Below are 20,618 nucleotides of genomic sequence, written 5' to 3' on the forward strand. Positions count from 1 at the left end.
CATAATTTTCCTCCGAGAATACAATTACTCGCCAAAGGCACAAAGGAGGTTTGCAGAGTTGGATGCAACTCCGAGCTTCTTGCTGAATGCAATCAGCGTGATCACTACCTACAGTCCATTTCAAAACTATAGACGCGTAGTGTTTTGCAAAATTCGATGGAATTTATTTAAATATGTTTAGTTTTTTCTCCAGATCCCGTCTCTACATCGCTTCACAACTCTGGCTATATACTTTGTTTTCACTACAATTGAAGTTTATTTTTAGGCCAGGTTTTCCGGTTTTACATGTAATTTCTGTTTTGAAGGGTTTGACCAGTTTGTTTCGGATTTTGCTCCTGCTGAGACAGTGCTGCGCCCAGACCATTGCGGGTGCATTTTTGTACGGATCCTGGTAGCCTCGTGGTTTCGATCCGTGATTTCCAGTACAAGTGCGGGGCATTCGAATCCAATCACTCCTCCTGCCTTTTTGCTCTTCTTTTCTGCATGTTTTGGATCTTGTTGGGTGAAATACAGTAGAGATAATAATTATATTTTCTCTTTTTGATTTGATTTGAGCCTCCCTGTTCCCTTCGCCTGACACAACGAGTGACAGTGGTTTCAATCACACCAGTTGCAATGTGAGTTAGACGACGAGGATTTCGGATACTCAAGCGTCAATCCAAATGCAGCTCTTGTTCGAAGAAACAATAAACACGACTAATCATATCTTTCTCGGCATCACTGAGATTCTTACGGGCCTTGGAAGCCATTACAGTCAGGCACTCAGAAAATGCAAATGAGAAGAAGATTCATTTGAGACTTTCATTCCTTTTGAGACTTTCCTCACATCTTTTCATTTGCGACTTTGGGTGTTTCGCATCTTTTGTGTTTCCCGCGGCGACGAAGAAAAACCTGAAAAACACATCTGAAAACCAGAAAACACTCATGCAAAACTCACGGCTGTCGTGCGCTACAGTATGTACGGCTCGTACGTATGAGTTCACGCGTCTATAGTTTTGAAATGGACTGTAGGAGACTAAAAAGCGTAAACTTTTAGGCCCTCTGCAGACTACATACATCGAACATCCAGTACAAAATCATATAAAACCTAAAAGGCAACATTCTTCCAAGCCTGCAGTCAGACTGCACATTTTACATGCAATATACAGGCAACCTTTCACTGTCACACAATGCAGGATGCACTGTTGTTCTGGGCGGGAGACACCAAAAAGTTAGGATGCCAGTTTCCAATGAATGGACTTTAGTAGCAGAGCAAAGTTCAGGTCCAACAATAACATTCTGACATTTTCCACAAGTAATCTTTCCTGCCCTTCCCTCAGGTGATATACAGACAAAAAGAAACAGGACAGAATTCAGGCTGCCTGAGTCGGGTTGCTCTTTTCTCTGTGAAACTCAACACAGACAGTCTAAGAGTGAAGTGAGTTGCCAGTATCATTCAACCCAAGTATTGATTGATGGGAGAAGAATACATTTTCCAACACCGTAGATGGAAGTCATTATTGTAGCTCAGCTGGTTAGAGCATCGCTCGTGAAATCCCCTTACAAGTTTGTATTGCTGGTGATGTTTGTGCCTGGAGAGCTCTATATATTATAAGTTGTGCTCACCAGGCTCAACTTAGCCTAGTAAAGCTCAACTGATGAGGGGTGAATTCCTTGAAACTATGTGTATTGAGCAGGGAGTGGTGCTGTCTTGCAGGTTAGCCGAGTGGAAGGCTTGAAGTACGTCTCTTGTGGTCTGCGTGGCAGTCGTGAATCAGCCAACTATCAATTCAAGTGGAACCAAACACGAGCTCCAGTTTGGGGAGCAACACTTTGGGATTACACTGAAGAGAGCATGTCTGAGAAAACCAGACCATATGTGCAACTCGATCTCTCAGATTTCGCTCAAATTTTGCAAGTAGGTTGGCTTTGGGTTGTAGCTCGACATTCCTAAGCCCGCGCAAAATCGTTTGAAGGGGACCCTGAAATTGGCAGACCCCCACAATATTGGCCCAATATTGGCACGATTTCTGGGTCTACAAACGAGCCACAACACTTTTAACAAGTTTTGCTACGAACAAAGCTTGTTCGTAGCAAAACTTGTTCAAAGTGTTGCTGCCCCAATAACTCTTCTAAGGTGAGGTAATGTTGGCTTGATGGAGTTTTGTTCGTAGCTTGTTATTGTACGCAAAAGATTTTGCGCAGGCTTTGGAATGTCGATCTACAATCCAAAGCAAACCTACCTGCAAAATCTGAGCGAAATCTGAGAGACCGACTTGCACATATGTACACATAAACCCGAACATGTGTGCTCTCTTAAGAGAGCATGTCTGAAAAAACCAGAACTTAATAAAATAATTATGTGCAAGTCGATCTCTCAGATTTCGCTCGAATTTTCTAATTACAGGTCCTCCCCCATTATAACGAGTCCGTTTAGTACAAAATAACCCGTTAGTAGATACAAATCTGAATTCCCCTGGCGAAACATGGTCTATACCACTGTTTACAGGTCCGGATATAACATGACGAGTCTTTGTGCTGGCCCCGGGAAGCATCTCCCTCATTATAACATAACTTGTCCAATGGAGAAATGGAGAAATAAGAAGTTAGATTGAAGAACAAAGGGAAGGTCTTCGTGCAGCGTCCTAACATCAAATACCCAAAACATTTTCACCAATCTGTATAGGTTACTCAAATGAACAACATTGACAGCTAATTCATTCTAGGGTACACCGTATGCACTCAACAACAGTACGCTACCTGCACACTCCGCGTGGGCGCGGAAGAGGAAATAGTGTTGTAAGATAAGTTCTTTCCATTGAGGTTTTGTTAGTTGTCATCTGAGATACGACAATTGTACGTCCGTCCAAATACGGTCCAGTGAACACGCGGAAACAAAAAGGTGTGCGTAATAATTCAACGAAGCTTGGCGAAAAGGCTGCTGCTGAACGCACCAAAACATACTTTGCTCACCTCAAATAAACGTCTAAGTGACGGAGTCGAGTGCAAACAGAGATCGAGTGAACCAAGCTGCACTTCAAACTGACAAGGACAAGTTGTCCTAGCTCTAGGCGCTATGCGGCATGAGGCTTGTGAGTGTGACACACCTCTGACCTGCACCTGTGATCTACCATGTGTACGGTGGATCCCTGAAAGGGGCCATGAAAAACCAGTGGATAGTGCATAGGTTACGGATCGGGACGAGCATGAGTCCATGTACGCAGCACTGTACCCGCGCTGGGTAGACTCCCGCGACACAACATGAATCGATCGTGGATTTTGTTCGTCAAGCAAGGCGAGTATCAGTCCGATCAGGGGGTCTTGAACTAGAAAAGACTGATCCGGGTTGTGTTTTTGTGTTGGTCTGTAGCTTTGGATCCATGAAGGAAGCCATAAAATGGTTCTCAATCAAGACACAGATCATCAAACTGCATCATAAAGATGTAGTGGGGATGTACGTCGGTCCATCCCGCGTTTCTTACAAATACGAGAACACTATCCATTTAGGTGAATGGGGCAGCTGCGCTGGCATCCACGGCCTTCTTCAGGCACCTTTGCCTGCTTACATCTCATCCTTCGGGAGGTAGCTATTCGTCGTTGATGGGTTACTCTCGCTGTCGAGTGTCTTTCGCGCTGCTACGTTCCGCTGTGTTGTGTGTCAGGGGTGCTCGGTCGGCCCGTCACCGTCCAGTTCACATGCTTCGTGAGTTGGCGATGGTGGAGGGTCGGGTTCACCTGCCGTCATTGGTGCTGCACCGAGCTTGTTTTGTGAGAAAGTGTAACTGTTATTATTATTAGAGGAAACGCAAAAAGGTAACAAGATTACGTAACCGAAGGCGAGAAGGCACTAAACGAAGTGTCAACCTACGAATACAACTTCAGTGCAACAACGTGCTCCTTCTGCTTACCCAAAACAGGCTTATGAATACGTATACAAACTACCTCAAGGACTTTTCAACTGTTGGACATAACGCGCACGACACAGTACAGAAAAAACCACCCCTGTGCCAGTGGTACAGACAGAGCCAACACGAAATGCGGTACCGTGTGAGGGGGCTAGGCTGCCCAAGTTACCAACTCCAGCAGCACCACCGTTGTCCTCGCCACCACCAGAACCGCCACCGGGTCTTCTTGTGGCGGGGGCTGCGGCGGACCCACCTACACCCGCGCTGGCATCACCAACTCTCACACGAATTTCCACGGCACCCACATTAATCCAGAGACCTCGGAGGGCAACAGAAAACTACTCCACAGATATTTATGGCAGAAACGGCCAAGGACCGCGCGTTGTGGACAATACCAACAGAAGGAAGGTCGAGCAGGATCATGAGTCAGTGAGTGAAGCGGATCTGGAGGAACAACTCCGCTCACGGGACGAGCAGCTAGCAAATGCGAGACAAGTGGTCTGAACCGAAACGGAGGATGAGACAGGTGATCAGAGGATGGAAGAGCAATTGGATGACGAAACGGTTGGTGAGGAGACAGAGGACGAGGCTGTTCAGCGACACGATCCCCTTCACGAAACGACTCGCGATCGTTCCCCAAGCTTTCTGCAAACAACAAGAATTGCGTCCGCAGCGACAGGACGAAAGTCTCTAGCAAACTGAAGTCCTGTTACCACGAAGACAGGGAAGTTTCAGCAAGCACTTTCTTATGTTTCAAGTGTTGTAGCCCACCGGTCGACTGGCAGATCTATCAATCAAATCGAACGAAAAACAGGATTTGCTTCTCTCTCCAAAACAACAACTAACTTAATGTCTTTTCTTCTCAACTGGCCGGGCTGTATGGTATACATGTAAAGTCAACTTCGCTAATAACGACTGCGGATATAACGACAATTCGCGAATAATGACAGAATTTCCATGCCCAGAGCAAAGTCCAATCCAACTGTAATACACACATTGTATAATGGGACTTCGGGTATAACGACACTTGGCGAATAAGGACACTTTTCTGATGCCCCGCCGAATGTCGTTATACGCAAAGTTGACTGTACTGTATGTACTGCATGCGGCGCGCGGCGCACTTTCGCATTACATGATCACATGACTTGCTGCACAGCGGCTGGCGCTAGAACGCTCAGCGCGCTTGTCCTTCGGATTTGGCGATATTTTTCGAGGGCAATGGCTTCCTTTATCAGTTGGCTACCTACGATGTATATTTCAGGCCGTCATCACACTACGTTCTCCGACTCCCGTTTACGTCTACGTCTATTGTGAAAAAACAAAACGGGTGGTCGTGTCATCAGACAGGCACAGTTTTTGACGCGTCCACGCAGTAAGGTTTTTGCAGACATTTGAACGCACGTACATCGAAATACAGGGTCGCTCGGAAAAAGGCTGGGGGAGATACGCACGTTCATACAAAAAGTCGTATACCCGTACCCCCCTCTCCATACCACGTCTACGTCTCCCGTTTCCTCTGCTCCCGTTTTCACCCCGTATACGAATCATCATGACAACCGACCGAAACTCCTTACGTGGACGTAGACGCAGCGCTTTGTACCATGGTGTGATGACAGCCTTAGAAAGCGATATTCCGTCCAGAAAGTACCAAAAAATACAGGAAAAGCTGGCTTTTCGATTTTTTGAACTGGACGTAAAAAGCGCCTGGCACTGGGGCAGTGGGGGTGCACAGCTCAGCTGACAGCCTGGCATTGAGTGCCTTGTCACTTGAGCAGTCAGCTGGCAGTGAAAAGAAACTCAATGTTCATCAATGTGTGTTTGGACTCATCTCAAAGTTTGTTGCAAATCAGGCACAATACATGAGCAGCAGTACATGTACTAGACTCCCGTGTATACATATGTTCCGCGCAATCTGAGATTTCCTAGATTTCCTGCGCAATCTGCGGTGACACGATAATATTTGTGGCACGAGACTGAGCTTCTGCGAGACTTCTGGGAGCAAAAGCGGTACCCAAGTACGTGTGGTGAAAAACTCACGTGCGCCGTTCGTGCAATCTGTGGATTTCTCTCAAAACCTGAAAGGCACAGCAAATTCATGTGGAGCGCAGTCTGTGGGTGCAATCATTGGATTTCGTTGAAAATCATGAAGAGCACAATGAATCTGTGTGGCGGCAATCTGTGGCCCGATTTCGCTGAAAACGGATTCGCTGTGTTCTTCAAGTTTTTTTTCAAAGAAATCCACAGATTGTGCCCACAGATTGCGCCCCTCATGGATTCGCTGTGCTCCTTGAGTTTTTCTTCTTCGGGGAACTCGGGCCACAGCTTGCGCCCCACACGGATTCGCTGTGCTCTCCTTGATTTTCAACGAAATCCACAGATTGCACTCGCAGACTGCGCCCCACATGAATTCGCTGTTCTCTTCAGATTTTGAGAGAAATCAACAAATTGCACGAACCACACACTGGAATTTTGCACCACACGGTACTTGGGTGTGCTCACAGAAGTCTCGCAGAAGCCCAGGCACGCGGTTTTACTGTCCCTGGTCTGAGCAATTTGGCAATTCTCAGATTGCGCAAATTCCCAGATTGCGCGGAACTGCCTTCGCAATCTACAGCGTGAGCAGGCTACCTGGAATTCTCAGATTGCGCAGCGCGATCTGTAGATTGCGCAAATTCTCAGATTGTGCGGAACACATACATGTACACTGTATGAAGACCTTCAAGTTTAATGCATTCATTTTACCTAGCATACACGCTGACAGTGAATGGGTATGTAAAAAAAGCATTCGTGAGGACTGTAAAAGCTATTATTCTAACGAGGCGCATATATAACGATTTCCCAAAATTGACTAGTTTACGTGTACCAAAAGTAACGATTTTCACTCATTCTCAACGCTCAATAGTACAGTATAATGTATCGATTTCTGTATAACGATTTCTATTTTAACGACAGATTTCTCCTCGTTAACTCGTTAGAGTTAGCACTTCGTTATATATATATATTACAGTATGTGACTTTTTCTTTGCAGTTCATATTGCTGTCGTGGACACGGTAATCCAGTCGATTGACGGGGCCGGTGCCCTCAGCGCGTACAGAACAGCGCTTGATGCGACCAGCGCGCTGCAGCGTGAAATACAAGGTCATCCATGTGTGTGTGTGTGTGTGTGTGTGTGTGTGTGTGTGTGTGTGTGTGTGTGTTTGTGTGTGTGTGTGTGAGGACAGACATTTTATTGAAGGGTATGGAACCCGAGAATATTTTCATTGCGGACGAAACAGCATTGTTTTACCGGCTCCTTCCTCATAACACTCTTGCATTCCGCGGAGAGAAGTGCCAGGGCGGGAAGAAAAAGAAAGAGAGGCTGAGTGCATTGTTAGCCGCCAATATGGATTGTTCAGAAAAGCTGGTGCCACTGGTTATTGGGCATTACAAAAACCCAAGGTGCTTCAAGAATGCCAGATTCTTGCCAGTGACGTACAAGCACTCGAAGAACGCATGGATGACAGGGGCATTGTTCAAAGAGTGGCTGATGAATTTCAACCAGGAAATGGCCAAGCAGAATCGGAAAGTGCTCTTTTTCTTGGACAACTGCTCAGCTCACTCAGCTGCAACCCTGACTGCGAATTTCTCGCACTTAACCATCCATTACTTCCCTCCGAACTCAACATCCAGGAGCCAGCCTATGGATCAAGGCGTGATTCACAGCCTACCGTACCAAGCTTCTGCCGCACATAGTGGATGCCTTTGATTCGGGCAAACCCTCAGATGAGGCAAAGAAGGTCAATGTTGTGGAGGCCATTTTCATGCTGCATACAGCCTGGCAGAGAGTCCCGCCCCCGACTATAGCAAATTGTTTCCGACATGCCAAGTTTCATGACGAATCGTCTGGCCAGACTGAGTCCTTGGCAAATTTGAACGTGGCAAATGGCAACGAAGATGGCCTGCTAGCCATGACTGAAGCATGGGATAGCTTTGCTGACCAGACTGGTGGCAAAGAGTATTACTCTCTGCCAGAATATCTTGACATTGACGAGGGCATTGCAACTGAGGGTCCTGCGGCTTTAGACATTGCCCAGCATAGCAACACTGCCGACAACAGTGAGAGTGATAGGGAAGATGACACCGAAGCCCCAGCTGCGAAGCCACCGACTCGGTCAGAGGTGGCAGTCTCTCTTTAAGTTGTGAAGGACTGTGTCATGTTGCTGGATGCTGGCATTGCTGACGACGCTATTTTCAGCGGCATCTCCCCCCCCCCCCCATTTGATAGAGTTGACCATCGCCAGCTTATTCAAATCCTCTTTGAGTTTGGGCTTGGTGGTGTGGTGCTGCAGTGGTTTTGTCCGAACGTCAACAGTGTGTCAAAATCAAAGACCAGATTTCAACGCCAGTTCCATGCTCCAGAGGTGTTCCTCAAGGAAGGGTACTTGGACCTCTCTTATTTGTTCTCTACATAAGTGGTATAGCGTCTGTGCTTCCACATGAAGTTTGCAATCAAGAGTTTGCAGATGATATCGTTGTTGATTACTCCGACCGTGACCCTGCTGTTGTTTGTGCTGTGCTCACGACAGCAGTCACCAATCTTTCGTCCTGGCTTGAGGACAAAGGTTTGCTATTGAACTCAGCTAAGACTCAAGTGATGTTTATTCGTCCCAGAGGTGCGTTTGACGCTGCTCCGTCACTCGTCACCTGCAACAACAGTGTTCTGCAAGTCACACACGTGGCAAAATACCTCGGTGTGTTGATTGATGACCAGCTAACTTGGGCACCCCACATCGAGTTTCTGGCGAAAAAATTGGCGGCGACCACTGGACAGCTTTGGAGGCATGGCCGGGCCTTGTCACTGAAAGCACGTCGAATGTGGTATATGTCTATGATACTATCTCATCTCTGTTACGCCTCTAATTGCTTCTTTCCTGCGCTTTCACGGTCTCTGCTAAATTGCCTTGTAAAACTGCATAAGTCTGGTATTCGTGCTGTGTTTCAGGCTCCCCGCCGCACTGCAACAGCTCCCTTGCTTGCTAAGTTATCCATACCATCACTTCACCAAATCCTTTTACAGAAGCTGCTTGTATTTGTTTTCCGGTCTATACACGGATCTGCAAGCTCTCTCTTTCAAGATTATTTTGTATTACTTGCCCAGCCTCAGATACCACTTGCTGATCGTATAGTCACCCGTGGGCAGCTGCATAATTTACTTCGCATCCCATTCCTACCCAATCCTGCTGGGAGATGTTCTATCCAATTTCTGGGCAGCACCACATGGAACTCTCTACCTGATGCTACCCGCTCTCTAACAAACCTTGTTCATTTCAAAAAATCTTTTTCAGATCTTGATCTCACTTCACTCCATTAGCTATTGACACACAAGTACGTTCTGTCCCCTGTCCATCATCAATATTATCTACATGTACAACCACAACACACATAAAATACACTGCTGCATGGTATTTTTATAATTGTCCTGCTCACGGTCATGACATCTCATCATATTAATCTATCATACTATTATATTTTTCATCATAGCCTAGGAGCTGTGGCATCATTTATGATCCAGAGCAAGAAGGCAGCAATGCCTGTACCTATGGTGAAGTAAAACAAAGGTAACATAACATCTCTGACATTGACGACTTGCTCCTGAAACAGGCCATGACCGCGACGCATCAGTCATCTATCCATGCCTTCTTTTCGCCATCCAGTGGAGCAACCAACATACGCAGATCACTCCAGCCACCAACTACCAGAGAAGTGTAGGCCAAGGCCGGAAAGCAACAGACCCAGGCAGTAAAACCAGCCGCCACCATCAAGATATTCTTTGCTGCCGCTCGGCCTCGTGAAAAGGAGGTAGTGTTCACTGATGTATAATAATAAATAATAATAATACCACAGCACGCGTAATAATATAATTATGTGGGTATAATTATACGTTCCGCTTCTGTCCTATCTCCTATGATCAAATTCCATTATCAAGGTAATTATTAACACGGCGCACTGATGACCTGTGACGCCAGATCATGGATTGTCGGCCAGATTTCTCCATGTAAGCTTGTCCAGAGCGATGGCCCTCACATTCCCCAGCTGACTGCTGCGCTTCAAGTCGATGTTCCTCCTCTGTAAGTCGCTTGTGATGCGCGTCGCAATGGTTGTCCTTGGACGTCCACGCCCAGCCTTGGCATCTCCCGCAAAATAGCCCGTCAGCGCGATCCATGGCGGCGCATCCCTGTCCATACGGAGAATATGGCCGGTTAGCTGCCATCTTCTCCTGTCCACGATGTCAGATAGTGGTTCCGTGTTGCACCTCTCATACAGCTCAGTATTTGACATCCTGGCTGGGTAGACTATGCCAATGAGCCGTCGGAGCTGCTTCCGGTGGAAAACGTTAAGCGATTCTGCTTGTGCTGCCGTGAGCCCCCATGCGCCGCAGTTATACAAAAGAACGGGCAGAACCAGGGCATTATACAGGCGGATGCGCCTCTGCTCACTGACCTTCCCACGCCTCAGCCAGAGGCTATACATCCTGCCGTATGCACTCGAAGCGAGGTCTTTCCTCCGCTCCAGGTCCTCACTGTCGCCAATGAGGGACCCTAGCTGCCTGCTGGACCGCCAGCACTGATGTATCCGAGAGTGAAAGTGATTCGCTTTCATGCTGGAGTGACATCGACATGTCTAGTTCTGATATTGAAGTTGTCACTTGCAGCTCAGAAGAGGATGATGATGACATCATAACACAACGGCCCAGGTCAGGATGCGGAGGTGTTGTAAGCATCCTGACCTCGAGCTCCTCTTCGGAAACAGTTTTCACTCCAACAGCATCCGCTACTACGTGTGTGCCATCCCACCCCCTGCTCTTTCTCACTTGAGTATCTCTCCAAACTCCTCCTGCCCATTTGCCTTTTTTCGGCCTGGCTCTCTCACACTCTTTCACACCATTTCGCACTCTCTCACTCACTCTCACTCACGCTCACTCACTCTCACTCTCTCACTCACTCTCTCACTCACCCTTAGCGGCTCTCTCACTCTCTCACCCACTCCCTAACTCACTCTCTCACTCTCTCTCTCTCACACTCTCTTTTTCCGTCTCTAGCTTTCTCCCTCTCCCACTCTTGAGTTCTCCAACTCGTTCTATGCACGTGTCAATCTTTGAAGAAATTGTGAGAATGCTCTGCTGTGACAAGTCTTAGTGCACAATGTACGTTTGAACTCTCATAACTTGCCAAATCCAAGATGCTTTTACTGCATTCTTCATATACTGGCGGGACAATATAAAATATGTCAGTGTTGATCTCTGTACTTGTACAAATACGATATTACACTGCATTGAAACTGTAGAGTGTATCTTTATTTTCCGCATCCGAAAAAAATGTGGTACTGTATTGAATTATCTTAGAACGAGTTTCAGGGTCTAGAAATTATTTTGTATCGAGTGAAACCCAGAAAAGAGCATACCAGCGCTTACTGACCATGTTTGGTTGCAATTCCTGTTACAAGATAAGTCTCGTTATAAGATAACTTTCCTGACGGCCCAGCTAGAGATTATCTACTAACGAAGGAGGACCTGTATTTTTGCGTTCGGGTGTAGATCGACATTCCAAAGCCCGTGCAAAATCTTTTGAAGGGAACCATGAAATTGGCATACCCCTCAATATTGGCCCAATATAGGCACGATTTATGGGACAAACGTGCCACGGCACAGCTTACAAGAACAAGCTACGAACAAAACCCCATCAAGCCAACATAACCTCACCTTAGAAGAGTTCTTGGGGCAGCACCACTTAGCCACGCCACCATCCCAGAAGACGAGGGCAATCATCCCTTGACGCCACAAATGATGGTCTTGAAAATAGCCAAATTACAAGCAATGAGGACATGTCCACCATCATCCTTTTGGGGTTTTCTTGAAATAAACAATTTTGAATTTTTCCACTCGACAATTCTGAAATAACACTCCCTACCCTGCAGAACAAAGTGCACTGTTGACTCTGACAAGGAAAAGCAGCGGTGATCACTTGTCACTCCAAACGACAAGCTTCTCCTTGTGCCAACAAAATATTTCGGTGCAACAGTTGATGCAAAAGTGACTGAATTTTTGCGTGTAGTTTTGGGATTTTACCGCAAGAAGAATGATGAAATCACGTGCATCGGGACGTGGAAAAATGCTATCTGATGCACGACACTATGCGCACGATCACGATCGTTCCTAAGGCGCTATTCGAAACGGACCATGAGGGAGAAGGTAAGAACTTAGTGTATAAACGAGCGTATCTATAACAAACGAGCGGTCAGTTTCACTAATGAACAAGCTATCGAGCGAGCTAACGAGTTTCATTGGTGTGACAAATAATGATTTTTTGAATATTTTTTCTATTACAGTTCGATTTTTTCATCTGGTTCAAATTATCACCGCCGACATTTGGGTTCCTGCTGCTTCACTTCGGACTGCGGTTTGGTGTCGAGATATTTTTCAGTGCCGTCGTTGAGCAGCCTTTGTAAGAATAGACTGTTTTGCGGAAATTGCAAGTACTGAGCCCTGTTCTTCGCCGCAATGCAGAGTTGACCGAAGCACGTCCTGCGACAGGTTAGCAGATGCAGAACAAGACATCAGTAAGGTCCACCAAAGCTGCAACGACAACTGAAACAACTCAAGGCATCGCCACCTTGGCCTCCTCATACAGCAGAATCTATGCTGGAACTCGCAATTGACTACATCATCTCTAAAGCGCCAAGGAAGATGTTCCTTCTCCTGCGACTTCGCAATTCCTTAAACACTTCTGCTCTCTCCTCCATCTATGTAACCTACATCCGCCCTATTCTTGAGTATGCTTGCACTGTCCTCTCACCCCTTCCTGCAACCCTGAACGACCGGCTTGAGCACATCCTACGGCGCGCCGCTCGCCTCTGTTTGCATCTCCCCCTCTTTGAACACAGAACCCACTCCGTGCTGCTGCACCGACTCAAATGGCCATCACTCAGCAGCCGCCGTACCCTCTCCCATATCCTTCTTGAACATAGCCTGCATCATAGATATGCACCACCACACCTTCTTGCAATTCACCTACCCCGAATACAACCCATTCGCACGCTCAGGTTCCCCCGAACCTTTGAACTACCCATAACACGTACAAACGGGCTAAGGGACTCCCCCATCTATGCTTTTCTTGATCTCTTTAAAAGCATTCCACTCAGCCTCCGGCATATCAACCCCAGACTAGATTTCAAAGCAAGCATCCTACCACTTGTCATCTCTTCCGTATGTACTTGCTCACATTGCTCAGCACATCTATAGCTCAATTGCGCCCAGCCTATGTGATAAACTCCCTATTGCCATCGCTACTGCCTCAGCAAGCAGCTAAACTTTGAGCTCTCTGTATCTGATTCCCGTGCCTGTAATTCTTTTTCTCTTATTGGCCACATGCATACAGGCCATCGTGAGTAATAAAAAATGATTTCAAACTCAGTGTCGTGCAGCCATACAGTCTCTGTAACTGCGAGTGATTTTCACTTTGCCCGGGACTGGACTCTGGATCGACCAGGGAGTTTTGAAATATTTTATGACTGCCCGATCGGCATGTACTGAAATGTGTACGGAGCACGGTGTTCGTTAGTACAAACGAGCTGGCCGCACAAACGAGCCGAGTGTCTGGCGAGCGAGCTAACGAGTACACTGTGAGATCGTTTCAACACTAGGTAAGATGGATTATATTTCTTGCCTGCTCTGACCAGAACATGCAGAAACTATCGTTATAACGCAAGCAGTATTGGATTGGCAAGAATTCTTTGAGATATTTCCTCTTGCAGTAAGAACAGGGATGCATTTTTCCACAATAACCTCACTCATCCCGAGCATGGTTCAACAGGAACTATAGCTAGTTTACATGCTGATGATCCACGTAGATCTGGAACAGCAAGGAATGACTGTGGTCCATGCCATGAAGGTGGCATGGAGTTGACCAGCGCGCGTCCTACACTGGTTGCATGGGGTACGTGGCTCACCCACATTTCTTACGTCGTGAACAATGTGATTTGACACTAATCGCCCTAGTCTCTGTGCTGGATGTTGAGAGAAAGTCCCGACTGGATGGCCTACAACACGACATGCGTACTCTTGAGCTGGACATCAAGATGCACTTGATCCAATCTAGATCAACGACTGATCCATGTAAGTGCAGGTGGGCTTGATCAAGGTGACTCAGAACAACTGCTGAAACTGAACTACACGACCTGGCATTCTAGTGTCACAAGGCATGTGATTTCATCATTCCTCTTGCAGTGAAATCCAAAAATTACACCCAAACATTCTGTTACTTTTGCATCAACTGTTGCACCGAAAAATGGTGGTGGCGCAAGGAGAAGCTTGTCGTTTGGAGTGACAAGTGATCACCGCTGCTTTTCCTTGTCAGCGTCAACAATACACTTTGCTCTGCAGCGTTGGGAGTGGTGTTGGAGTAGAAACTGCTAATTAGACGTCGCGGAGGGTAGCCATTGGCGGACTATGCTCGGCCAATCATCAAATTATGCGTTTGATTACGCTACAATAATGCCAACAAATATGCTGAATTATGCTGAATTATGCTCGGTTCCACCATGAATTCACGTTGTACACAGAGGATTGAGAAACTACGCATACACACACCCGGCCCCAGGGCTTTCTGACAAAGCTGAATTATGCCCTAAGCATAATTTTTGTCTAAACCGAAAGATTATGCCAACCTTACACGTTGGAATCCGTATATAATGCCGGAGCATAATTTTTTGACCAAATTCCAACAGTATGCCAAATATTATGCCGGCATAATCTGCCAAGGGCTAGCGGAGAGGCGCACTTTCCTTCGCAGGTATGAATTTGGATGTATTTCAGAATGGTCGAGTGGAAAAATTCAAACTTGTTTGTTTCAAGAAAACTCCAAAAAGGATGATGGTGGACATGTCCTCAGTGCTAGAAGAGGTGTATAGTGTTTGCTAATTGAGGACGTAGCTCGCTGTTTTATCAGCACTTGTAATTTGGCTATTTTCAAGACGATCATTTGTGACGTCATGGGATGATTGCCCTCGTGTTCCCGGATGCTGGCGTGGCTAAGTGGTGCTGCCCCAATAACTCTTCTAAGGTGAGGTGATGTTGTCTTGATGGAGTTTTGTTCGTTGCTTGTTCTTGTACGCTGTGGCGTTACTTGTTTGTAGACCCATAAGTCGTGTTGATATTGGGCTAATATTGAGGATGTTTGCCAATTTCATGGTTCCCTCCAAAAGATTTTGCGCAGCCTTTGGAATATCGATCTACACCCCAAAGCAAACCTACCTGCAAAATTTGAGCGAAATCTGAGAGAGCGACTTGCACATATGTTCTGGTTTTCTCCGACATGCTCTCTATTTATTATTTACATTCTACTCCCCATGCTAGAGTATAGAGTAGACACACACGCGTGCAGGACGCAACCCACCAAAAGACACGAGAGTGAGTTTGGAAGAATGGGAATGTCGGGCAGAGTAGCTGGCCTCAATTGAGTGCGCGTTAACGAATCGTGTGGGCGGCCTACCGAGGGCAGGAGCTGTATATGACCAAGTGGGCCGGCCTGCGCTGAGCAGGAGCGGTTTTCGACCCATGGGAGTTGGTGGGTCGGCCTGCGTTGAGCAGGAGCGGTTTATGACCCATGCGAGTTTAATAGTAGTGCGCGAGAGGCCAGTTACGGAGGAGTGCCCATGCCAACATTCCCATTAGGGCCAGAGGAGATAGCGGGTGATAACAGCCAATATAGATGGTAAGTATGTATTGCACAAGAGCGTTGTTCTAGAGGCATAAAGTCAGACTGATATTGTGGAGTAGGATCGACAGAGAACGCTATCTGCATCCTAAGTGAATGTCTTTGCACTTACTCAGTGATCGGCTGGACCATGGTGTCAGGCCGCTCCGTAGCTGTAGGAGCAAAGGTCCTGGAGGCATCCATCTTGTTCCGGGACAGGGCATCAGCGATGGTATTGGAAATTCCTGGCAGGTGCGATGCTCGGATCAGGAAATTGTGCTTCACACAGATTGAGTACAGGGTGCGGATGAGTGCCATGACTGCAGGAAACCGGCTCGTGCCCGTCTTCAGGCACTCCACGACAGCTTGGTTGTCGCACTGAAACTCCACACGCAGCCACTCGATCCCTCATGTGGCGCAGGCCACGACAATGGCGAAGAGCTTCTTGTAGGTAATGCTTAGTTCCAGTTGCTGCGGGGACCAGTCACCTCTGAACCAGCGACCATTGAAGAAGGCTCCAAATCCAATGGTGCCACTTGCGTCGGCTTGCGACTGGAGGTCAGCGCTGGGCATCCACTTCTCTAGCAGGAAAAATGACCTTCCGTTCCATGTTGACAGAGTCTGGTGCCACCAGCTCAAGTCGCCCTTGGCTGAGGCTGAGAGGTGCAGCATTCGGTGAGATGACATCTCAGATGTGGCCTTGTCGAGGTCGTACAGGCGGCGTAAGAATGTACGGGAGGCCGGAATTGCTCTGGAAGCGAACGAGAGGTGGCCCAGGAGTGAGGCGAGTTCGCAATTGAGAACGCAACCAGATATAGCGGCAGAATGGCCTATCGTGAAACCGTGACGCAACCCATGCAACACAAAGTGAGAGAAGGAGTGATCACAATGACGGTTAAGGAGCCCGGCTAATCGGCTAACATTGATGGGGGTCTCCACAAAATGTTTACGGAGCAGACGCTGAGGTGGCGGACTGTCCCCTGCAACATTTGACTTCTGGGTGCTTCCCGCGGCAATGAAGGCACACGTGGGCACGATAGCAGAATGAGTTGTTGCACTGGTCCCTGTTGAAGTTGCGGCAGATAGGCTTCCCAAGATGGGTTGGCGCGCTGGACTGCAGCGGGCCTCCACTCCCAGCGCCGTCGGATGGAGGCCCTGGTCTAAAGGGACACCGGGCCTGGGCCACTGGGTGCACCAGAGAACAGCGCGAACATGGCGGGCGACCATGGCTGGTGAATGACGACTGCCACAAATTAGAGTCGATGATAGCCCAGTCATACGACAGTGGTTGGGAGGCTATGGCGCACCGGAAACGCCTGTCATAACTTAGCCATGCGTCCACATGATACGAGTTATTTGCATCCAGAATAGTGGCCTGATATGCCAGCAAATCATTTGCCCTATCTGGAGCCGCCGCGACAATTACTCTCGTGTAGACAGTAAACGCCTTGAGCCATGACGCTACATCGTGGACATGGCGGCGCTGGGCCTGAGTTGGATTCTGTACAAGTTGGACAGAGCGGTTAGACCCCACAGCTAGCTGGACCACATCGGGCTCCACACCCAGCTGGTCTGGGAGGAGGTCGTCGAAATCAATAAACTCGCCGCGTTCAATTCGCCCGCGGAGTTTATCAGGTACAGAGAGCAACGGACGAGCAGCCGGCGGATGGCCCAATGCATGAACGGAGCTGGAGTTGACAGGCGGCAAGACGGCTGCAGCAGATTCCAACTGCTCTACTCGCTCCATCAGGGGCTGGAGGACCTGGCCGACGGCCTGAGAAACAGCCGAAGCAAGTACATCAGGGACCACACTCAAGGCGGCGGCAGAAGAAACTGACGGCGCAACGTCGGAGACAACAGAGGCCGCGGAGGAAGATAATGGAGTCCCGGTTGGTTGACAACGAACATGAGTTGGCCTCGTACGCGCATTACTGCCTGCAGCCGAAGTTTGCGTTGCCGCCCCGGGATCAGAGGCCACATTCAAGGCGGCGACAGAAGAAACTGACGGCGCAACGTCGGAGACAACAGAATCCGAGTGGGGAGGTATTGGAGTTCTGGGCGGTTGAAGACGAACAGGATTTCACCGCACACGCACATTACGTCCTGTATCCGAAGGCTGAGCTGCCACTCTGGCCGATGGCGTCTTTTGTCTGGTCGAGAAACGAGCCATCGTGAGAATATAATACTCAAATAATCTCTGGCCGCTGAAGACACGTAGTCTGACGGGACTGAGCTGAGAGAGAACAAGGAAAGCGAATACTAAAGACGGCAGCCAATCGGCAGAACTAGGACTGACACTCTGAAGCAGGACGGAGGCAAACTCAAATCAGAAATCAGAATTTTTGAGTTCAGAATTTGAAAGCTGACTGCAGGCAAGGAAACTGGAAAGACAGCAAGCTCTGTTGTGCGCACAGGAAATCTGCGCATGCGCAGAGCGGGGCATGTGGTCTATGATACACAGCAGTATGTAGAAGAGCAAGATTGTGCACACACGTAAGGAGGGTTATGCAACCCGTTATATAGGCCAACAGCGAAGCAATGGTACGTGACTGTTAAAAACGGTTAACTCCTACGCTAACCGAACATTTTTGTAGAAATCATGATAATATTTATTGTGGTATTAACAAAACTTGGTGAAGGATTAAGATGGATATGAAAACGCTTAGAACAGGTCAAGAACAGTTTGTATCGACTTCAAATCACTGGACAAAGGAAGTTCAGCCTATGTAGAGCGTCTTTACAATAGAAACTCTTGGCGGAATGAGCAGAGAGTTCAGTTTGCGTCGCTTTCACTAGACTCATTTGGGACACTGCGTCGCTGTCATCATCTGCTGAACGAGAGACGTCATCTTTCTCGAATAGTTGTTCAGTTCGTTTCAGCCTTGCGGCAAGCTTCCTCAAACTCCTTCTTGGACCTTAATATTGAAGGCAACCTCTTGTTGATGCCCGCTAGCGTTTTCTTCAGGACCTGTGGCGGATGGTTAGATTGATTGCCCACATACGGGGGCGTCGTTGTATTTGAGAACTTAGTCTAACCATTTGCCTTCAATATCAAGTTCCAAGAAGGAGTTTCAGGAAGTGCCGCCGGAACATGCTAATGCGCTTGCTGCTGGCGGACACACCACACCTTTAACCTAGAGCGGTGAAGACACACAACCGTGTAGAAGGAAGGGGGGAAGCGAAATGTGATGGCCTAGTATCAGCGAGTATCGACCTTCGGGTGAAAATCATTTTTATCAGAACACGTCATTTTCTGCAACGGCAAAAAACTCTTGCCTCGCGCTCTGCACATTCAAACAAGAAATTAGATTATCGCAACAAATGCTTTTGATTGTCCCAGTAGCAGGACAGTTCACTCACGATGGCCAGCTAGCTGCCTCCCGGCTCTGCCAGAATTCATTGGATTTCCTAGGCCGGAATCGTCGCATCTGATAGAGAACGACGAAAGTTTCCAGAAGATGTTGTTGTCGACGGGCAATTCCTATTTATCTGACATCTAAAAAACCCTTTTAGGGCCCTACTGAATTTAGTACAGCTCCGCTCAGGAGAAATACTCAACGAGGAGAAACTCGTGGGGCGACGGCAACAGAGGTAGACGAACAGATACGCCCTGGATCAATTCGAGTCAGGACTAAAGAGCGCTGCCGCTAGTGACATTATCTGAATTTTCCCAGGCTCCCACACTGGACTCCGTGGTGAACACCAAACCCCTTGGACGGGGCAAGAGCTGAACATTGATTTATGAGCTACGAACTCTCTGCGCTCAGTGCTGGAATCATGGCGCACTGACGTGCATGCAGCCAGCTCCCACAGAGCTCAAATTTCACACAGGTGCAGCAGTGATGGACTACCTCTAAATCGTGTATGAGATGAAGTGTGGGTGTTAGAATGTTGTGCCTGTGTCGTATTCCCTTTGGCATGCACAGACTGGGACTCCAGGTGTAGTTGTAGCCACCCTCCCTCCTGTTCCCTCCTGTTCTGCACTTCTGTGTGGGATGGCGTTCGAACAATTTTCATTGGTATGCAGTGATGAGGATCAAGGCCATCCATGCTCTATGCCAGAGGTTGCCCAAGAGTTTTTTTGCAACAAAAACTGGATGGATGATTTATTACACTGTCTATTTTTTATTAAATTTTATTTCACTGTAACACATCGTATTCCGATGTGGGAAACACTGTGATAAATTGTTGTATTTCCTGATAAGTACCTATGCTTGTTTCAGAAGCTTCTGTGTCATCAATATTGCTTTTTTCCGTCTAATACTTTGCCATGTGATCACTAGATACCTATGGATGACAACAGCAGAAAAAGTCATTTTGTGAAAAATCACCCTAAGGTCCATTTCCGCAGATACTGGGCCATATGGTTCTACCCTCCATACAGTGCGAAAGTGAGAACAGACATCGCCGGACAGTTTCTCGCGCTGATATCGAAGCACTTCCCCAATGGATCCAGATTGAGAAAGCTCTTTAACCGCAATACCGTAAACATGAGCTATAGCTGCATGCCGAGTTTGGAACCAGAATAAAAGGTCACAACAAGAAAGTCCTACAACCGAAACGTGATAATTTACCATGCAATTGCCGTGTTGCAGTGCTATGCCCACTAAATGGTGCATGCAGGGCCACCAACATGGTGTACGTAGCAAGCATCAAGTCGGGCAGCACCTTGAGAACATACACTGGGATATCGGTCCACAGGACCGTGCTTATAGATGAGGGCTATGATAGTGTTAGGTGCCTCCTCCCGTACAATCTTACCTACAACCTTTCCTAAGCTTACATGCACCCGTACTAAGTCATACTCACCTTTCGTTCCGTTGGCCTGGGTATCTACTTGCGCACCCATGTTTGCCATAGCTACCAAGGCCCTTTATATTGCCTTGTTTCGTTGTTTCTCAGTCGAGCTCTCTCTTCAACTCGTTCTCTCCAATAATCTCGATCTCTTCAATAATCTCACTCTTCAACGTGGTCGTTCGTTTGTCTTGGTATCTTGTCTCGTCG

General features: G+C 47.6%; 1 protein-coding gene across 1 annotated transcript in view; it reads right to left on the minus strand.

Moving 5' to 3' along the window:
- LOC135820599 (uncharacterized) overlaps positions 1-20,618 on the minus strand; it is a 91,429-nt gene that overhangs the window by 45,187 nt on the left and 25,624 nt on the right. The window lies entirely within an intron of this gene.

Source organism: Sycon ciliatum, chromosome 7 (assembly GCF_964019385.1).
Source record: "Sycon ciliatum chromosome 7, ocSycCili1.1, whole genome shotgun sequence".
Taxonomy (NCBI): Eukaryota; Metazoa; Porifera; class Calcarea; order Leucosolenida; family Sycettidae; genus Sycon; species Sycon ciliatum.